The sequence below is a fragment of the Gopherus evgoodei genome, unplaced genomic scaffold, assembly GCF_007399415.2.
Source record: "Gopherus evgoodei ecotype Sinaloan lineage unplaced genomic scaffold, rGopEvg1_v1.p scaffold_203_arrow_ctg1, whole genome shotgun sequence".
Classification (NCBI taxonomy): Eukaryota; Metazoa; Chordata; order Testudines; family Testudinidae; genus Gopherus; species Gopherus evgoodei.
Genome location: NW_022059866.1, coordinates 18524 through 25898, shown reverse-complemented (window position 1 = coordinate 25898; position 7375 = coordinate 18524). Strand labels below are relative to the sequence as shown.

Sequence of the window (7375 nt, the reverse complement as noted above, 5' to 3'; positions counted from 1 at the left end):
CAGAGCCGTGTGTACGAGTCACTCTGTGCGGGGATGTCAGTTCGTACAGACTTTGCTGGGGCTTTTTCTGTAGCCTGTGGTAAAATGAGGCAATTAACTAGATGCGTTGATGGAAGTTCTCTGCGTACCCTCAGGGGTACACGTACCCCTGGTTGAGAACCACTGATGTAGGGGAACCCAGGCCCACCCCCCATTCTGACTTCCAACCCCGTACCCTGGGCAGCTGGTTCAGCTTTGCTTACCTTGCATCAGCCTCAAGTCAGCTTCACTGGGTCACCAGTTCCACCATGGCCAGGCATCAGAGAGAGGAAGTTTCCTCTCAGCTGTAAAAGCAGCAAGGGCTCCATGAGGGGTCGGTGCTGCTGGAGCAATTATTGACACTTTCTCTAGTCTCCTTTTCAGATTTTGCCCCATTTTCTCTTTAATTCTCCAATGTTAATTTAACAATCTCAGATTTGGGATATTTTCACACCCGTTTGACCTGCAGCAAATTTTCTTCCTTTCTTTGGGAAATTGTCCTGAATCATTCCCCAAAGGAGAAGGGGCTTAATGGGTGCAGTTTGCAGAGCCCTGAGACACAGCTGCCTCTGGGGTGGGCTGGGGTGGCCTTTCTCTGCTGGCGAGGAAGGGGACAGGAGGAAAAAGTCCGCAGTGGAGACTGTCCAGCACAAGCTTACGCAGTCCTGGCTACTGCTACCCCCAACTGCCAGTCACCTGCCTGCCCCTGCTTCTGCCTCCTCCCCACTGCCAGGAAGTTTTCCTGCTCCACACTCCCCTCACATACCCTCTTAAAGCACCTCCTCAAAGGGCTCCCTGCTGCCATGTGAATGGTGTGGGTGTGTGTGTGTGAGGGGGAATTATTGCTGTCTGTTAATTGAACTTCCACTGTCCAATTACTCTCACTTAATATAAAATATCTTCATATTCGGGTGGTTTTCTCTCATTAGCAAATGTTTCTTTTTAGACCCATTTCTTCCCCAGTTCTCAAAGATAGATATAAAATATCCTGTGTGCAGTGCTGTAGTAGGCAGGGTGGTCCCAGGGTATTGGAGGCTTCCCCCTTGGTTTGTATACAAATGTTTGGTGTTATTCTCCAGCCCATTCCTTATGAATACTAACTTGATGTTAACTTTTTTGCTGGCTGCTGTGAATTGAGTGGAGCTTTTCACTGATCTGTCTACAGCAACATGCAGATCCCGTTCTTGGGTTGTGTAGCCGATAATCTGTTCTGCTGCCGTCGCTAGGTGTAATGCATGTTCAGTAGGGGTTTCTCCCCTCTTCCCTTTTTGTATTTCCTCTCCCTACTAGTGTTGGAGTGTCCTTCTCCTCAGGTTAGTGTATTAATGATCTCATCTTGGGGTCATATGTGTCAATTCGTTGCTACGTCTTCAGAGAACTATCCATGATGACTCCAAGATCTCTTTCCTGATTAGTTGTAGCTAAATTAGCCCCCATCATATTGTATGTATAGTTGGGGTTATGTTTTCCCAATGTGACATTTATCCACATTAAATTTCATTTGCCATTTTGTTGCCCAATCACTTAGTTTTGTGAGATCTTTTTGAAGTTCTTCGCAGTCTGCTTTGGTCTTAACTATCTTGAGCAGTTTAGTATCGTCTGTGAACTTTGCCACCTCACTGTTTACCCCTTTCTCCAAATCATTTATGAATAAGTTGAATAGGATTGGTCCTAGGGCTGACCTAGGAAAATCACAGCAGCAAGATGGAGTCTGGAGTCACATGGGCAGGTCACATGTCCATGCATGATTCAATTTGCAGGCCTACGCCATTGTTTACATGTTAGTTTGAATGTTCCCAGGAAAGCTCAGATGTGGATTGGCATTTTCCAAAGTCCATTGTCAGTGAAGCGTTTCTTGATTGGGCACTTACTGAGAATAGTCCTTTCTCAAGAAGCTGACCAAATGCATCACTGAGGCTACTTGAAATCAAATACATTTGAGATACAAGTACATAGCCCATATTCATAATTTCAAATACAAAAATGGTACACACATACAGCTAGTATAATTATAACCAGCAAATCATAACCTTTTCATAGACACCTCACACTACAACTTTTGCACAATATTTGTTGCAAATATATAATAGTGGTGGCAGCAATGATCTATATGGTCCCAGTTGATATTAATAATGTCACAGCCTACAGAGAAGTGAGAGGGAGGCATCTTCTAGCCAGCGTTTCTCCTACATTTCTCCATTGCCGCTTGGGCGGAGGCGAGAATGGAGCAAAACATGCCTGGCTGAAGGTTTTGCGTTCAACTTTGAGGATTAAGCCTGAGCCTCCGGCATGGGTGCTGGGAGATGGATTTCTGAGTTGCATCCAGCACAGTCTTCGGGCCTGAGCTGAAACCACTTGGGCCAAGAGAGATGGGTTTAAGGTGGCCTTTGAGGCTCCCAGCAGGTCTTGAGGAGCAAGGGGTTTCCGCCATCCCTGGGGGAGCTCAAACCACCATCCTTTCGATTAACAGCAAAACACAAAGACCCATTGCGCCACAGAGACACATGTCTGCTGTTACCAAGGCTGCTGCCTAGCAGCGTGCGCATCTGCCTGCCAGCGCTAGAGCTCGCAAGGCAAGTGTGGGTGCTGGAGGTAAAGAGCCAGTAGAGTGACACAGCAGCTCTAAAGGGGGGTGAAGGCCAGGAGTGAGGGGTTCAGGGCATGGGAAGGGGCTCTGGGCTGGGGCAGGGGTGTAAGGATGCAGGAGGGGATGAGGGCTCTAACAGGGGATGAAGGGCAGAAATGAGAGGTTCAGGGTACGGGAAGGGGCTCCGGGCTGGGCAGGGGGTTGGGGTGCAGGAAGGGGTGAGGGCTCTGGCTGGGGATGTGTGTAACCTTCCCCTTTCCCTAGCCATGTGTCTGAGCCACCAGGGCCAGCACGTACAAGGCCTCGCTGCCGAAGCGCTGACAGTGTCCAGTGACGCTACACCTGGCCCTCTACTGACAGCTCAGGGGTTTGGCGTCCTCTGGCACTGAGACGCCACAATAATTACAGGGTTATTTCTAATGGGTTAAAGCAGAACTTGTGCTGAGATTAACACGTCCCTCGTGGGTCTGGGGGTTTTACAGCATGAACTGGCTCTGCGTGTGGGTACTGTGCATGTGTTTGAGTGATACTAACACGGCTGAAACACACAACTCCCCATCCTGGGGGTTTCCATCCCCCGATTCCTTCCACGGGGGGCGCTGACCCGGCTCCTCTACGGCCAGATGCCCTGATGGGCAGCAGTCGGGATGTTGGGAGAGGTTCTGTTTTCTGTGGCTAGTGACAGCCCCAAAGTGACTCCCACCAGCCCCCATTGCCTTGCCCTGCAGCTGCCAGTCTCTGAATCCTGGCCTGGAATTCGATTGGAACGAGGCCCCTGGGAGCTGGAGAGACCACGGGTCAGACACTGCAACATTGTAGCCAGAACATCCATGTCTAGATTTTAAGGCCAGTCAAGACAACTAAATAATCCTGTCTAACCCCCATGCACGTGACAGGCCACAAAGTCACCCCTGCACAGAGCCCGACCACCGGGATTAAACCAAAATATTCCAGCCCTTAGGAGAATATCCCGTTGTGTGCCACAGACGGAGCATAGGAGAGGCAGAGGGGTACCAATACTGGAGGCCCCTGCACTGGAATGGATTTGGTGAGATGTACCCAGCTGATCTGGGCAAGTGACTTGTGCCCCATGCCACAGAGGATGACAAAAACTCCAACATCCCTGCCAGTGTGAGCTGGGGGAAATTTCTTCCTGACCCCAGCAATGGAGATCAGGGAGACCCTGAGCATGAGAGCAAGGCCACCAGCCAAGCACCAGAGAGAAATGGTTTTCTATCTCACCCAAGAGCACTTTCTTCAGCCCCCCCGTCCCCTCTTGCCACCCCCATGTGGAGTGGAGAATCCATCATTGCCCTGGGTACTTTGTTCCAGTGTTTAATCACCCGATTGCAAATGTGTCCCTTATTTCTCATTTTAGTTTCTCTGCCATTAACTTCCAGCCACTGGTTCTTGTTCTGCCTTTTGCTGCTGGGTTAAAGAACCCTTCAGTACCCAGAATTTTCTCTTTGGGAGGGGATTTACACACTGTCATCAAGTGACCTCTTGGTCTTCTCTGTGATAAACTGAGCAGACTGAGCTCTTGTCTTGCACTGGAAGGCAACTTTTCAGCACTTTTTTTTCTCTTCTCTGCCCCCCATCCAATTTCTCGTTCTTCATCTTAAAATGTGGCCAAGATGACTGTGTGCAAGAGTCCAGTGTTGGTCTGACCAATGTTGTACACAGAGATAACACTAGTGCCCGATATCTAGTCACTGTTCTCCTGTCTGTACATCCAAGGACGACCACAGCATCGCACGGGCATTTCATGCTGAGTTGTTTGTTCATTATGACACCTAAACCCTTCTCCGAGTCACAGCAGTCTGGCCTTGCTCGTTAGTAAAGCTCAGTGTGTTTGAATGGCCACAGCTTCCCAAGTGCTCCGTAACATGCACAAGGGATTCCCCTCCTCAGTCACCTTCACCTGCTGCTGGTCTCTTATCTCTTTCTTCTTCTCCAGGATCTGCATGTGTCATTGTGGGGGGAGTTCTCCTCCTCTCTTTGCCTGGGAGCGATGTGACCCCCCGGATGGACTGACCAAACCCAGGATTCCTTCAGCCTGAAAGCAGAGGGGAGCCTTCACCCGCTCCCTCTTTAAGGCTCCAGTCCCAGGTCCTAAATTTCCTGCCAAAGCACAAAAATCCACACTGAGCCCAACTCCTCTCTCGGTGGTGATTTTCTTTCTCCCACAAATCTGTCTTGAGGACACAGCCCTGGGAACAGGTGAACACAACCCCTGAGATTTCCCTTCGCAGCCTGCAAGGGGCAGTTCGCCCTATTAAACAGCTCGGGAATGTCGTCTTTTTCTTTTCTCCTTTCAAAAGTAATTTCTTGTATTTCTAGTCTCTTTATAGGACCCCCCGATTTGCCGCTTCCAATTCTCTGCTGTACACGCCAGCACTGGAGCGGGTGAGGTGCCTGGACCCATCCTGTACTAGGTACATGGGGGACTTGCAGGATCAGACCCTAAAATCGCTTTGGAGGGAAATTCTAACCCCATTCAACCCCGACCTGTTCCTGGGAGGTGTCGGTATTGACCCAGGCCGCCGAGCACCATGGAGTGAAGAGACCAATTTTATCAGTAAGTCAGACCCCCCAGCTGCCCACTGCCTGGATCACCTCCCCCCAGGTGACGCGAGTCGCCCTCCAGAGCCATTGCTGGGCCCCGGGGGGCAGCCACACAAGCCATGGGGATGGGCAGCTCCCAGGAATCTTGGCAATGAATCTCCTGGCTGGAGGGTTTCCCCTAGTGCCGGATCCACCCTCAGGGTCCAGCCAGCCAGCAGCTTCCACCCCAGGCTAGAGCGCTAACAGCAGCAGTGTGGCTGGGGGGCTCAGCCGGTGACTGGGGCCAGTCGCCTGAGCATGAACCCAGCTGACCCCAGGAGATGGACCCAGGTCACCAGCCCAACCCACCACGCAGCTGCTGCCGCTACCCCATTAGTGCGCGAGCTCCCATGGACCACGCTGGGGAGATCCCCCAGCTGCAGGGTAGATGCCCCTGAGTGCCTGGCAGGGCACAGCTCCTGGCTGACCTGCCCTGCTGAGTTCTCTACTAGGCTGGGTGGATCTGGGGCCAAGGGTGCTGGGTGACAGGGGGGCATTGGCTCTGGGCTGGGACTGTCACTTCCCCCCCTCCCTATCCAACAGGATCACAGCAAACGAAACCAGCTCAGCCTGCAGGGGAAGAGTTCAGTCCAGGGCCTGGTGCATTCTGGGAGCAGGGACGGTGCAGAGAAAGGGCAGATACAGGGCACCTCTGAACACTCTGCGCAGAACTGCTTGTCCTGACCCACAGCCCCTGTTATCCCAGCCCTGGGCTCCCCTCTCACTGCTCTGCCAGTGCCCCTCACTCCCGATCCACAGACCTCCCCCGCTGTATCTGTGACTTCTGCTACTGAACCACCAATGCGCTGACTCCTCTTGTGAGACATTTCTCTGCACAATACTGCTGCTATTCCAGTTACTGACTCCAGGAAACATTTTCCTTAGCCTGGTTCTGTGTGTCACTGGTTTCTATAGCAAAGATCAGTCCCTGGCCCTGTGGCCCAGACATCCTCATTCACATCAAGCTTCAAGTTGAGAATCATTTCCCATTCCCGCTCTGTGGGAGGGGAGACTTTTAAACGCGCTCTCTGTGCGACTGCACATGGCTAAGCAAAGAGAACAAACCCCAAATCCCCCCTGTGCTTTGGGAACCAGGTTTGCGGTGGGAATTCTGTAGTTCAGATGACTTCATGCCTGGGCATTGTGATTCTTTACCAGTTTCTCTGGCAGTGGGGCAGTTTTGTGCTCACAGCTGTGATGGCCGAGTGGTTAAGGCGTTGGAGTTGAAATCCAATAGGGTTCCCCTGCGCAGGTTCAAATCCTGCTCACAGCGAGGCCTGTGTTTTAGCTACTCTCTAACCCGGGCAATACCTCTCTACAACCCCCTGAGACACTCTCAATTCTCTCCCCACCCCAAGTAAATCCTGTTCTGCTCCTTTCATAGAGACTCCTGGGACACCACTTCTCAGCACCTGAAGCCTCTGGCACTCACCTAGTGCCCCATAGATCAGCCATAGCCCTGGTTCTGCTTCTCTCTCTAGCAGGTGAAAGGAGCCAAGTCAGCGACTCCATGGGTGCTACAGGGCTGCAGAACCAACAGAGAGAAAAAAAAAAAGGTGCCCAGCAGCCATCTCTGCCCCTGCACCTCCCACCTGCTAGCAGGCCTGGCTGATAAGCTCCTCCTCTTCTCCTTCAGCGCCTCCCGCTGGCCATTGATGGGGTGTGCTGGAGGAGTGAGGAGAGAAAGAAGTGGGGCAGGGTGGGGTGGGAAGAGATTTGATGGTTTGGGGGCAGGGCCTGAGGTGGAGCAGGCATTGAGCACTGCCCGGGAACTCTCAAAGTCAGCACCTCTGAGCGCAGAAGCCTTCCCTGAGTCTGAGCTGCCAGGATCCCTGCCGCAGAGCAAGTGCCACAAGTCTCAGCCTCTCTGTCCCACACATGGCTCTGGGCACCACCAGGAATCATTTGGCTCCTGGCACACAAGGCAACTTAAAAGCTGAGTCCCTGGACAGCAGCTCAAACCCTGGCTCCTCCCATTAAGAGCCTGATGCTCTACTGACTGAGCTAGCCAGGCTTGCTAAGAGCCTCCACCCCTCCTCTTCTTCTCCACGGCCACTGCCAATTCCTCCTTCTCTTCCTCTCTCCTGCACCTGAGGGTCACTAAATCTCCTCACCTAGACAGCCAGCCCGTCCACTGCACCCCAATCCCCCATGCCTGAGCCTCCC

At 52.2% G+C, this 7375-nt stretch overlaps 1 non-coding gene across 1 annotated transcript; it reads left to right on the top strand.

The window, feature by feature from the left end:
* Window positions 1-6400: 6400 nt before the first annotated feature.
* TRNAS-UGA lies at window positions 6401-6482 on the top strand. Its single transcript has one exon. It is a non-coding gene; the product is annotated as a tRNA-Ser (tRNA).
* Window positions 6483-7375: the final 893 nt, after the last annotated feature.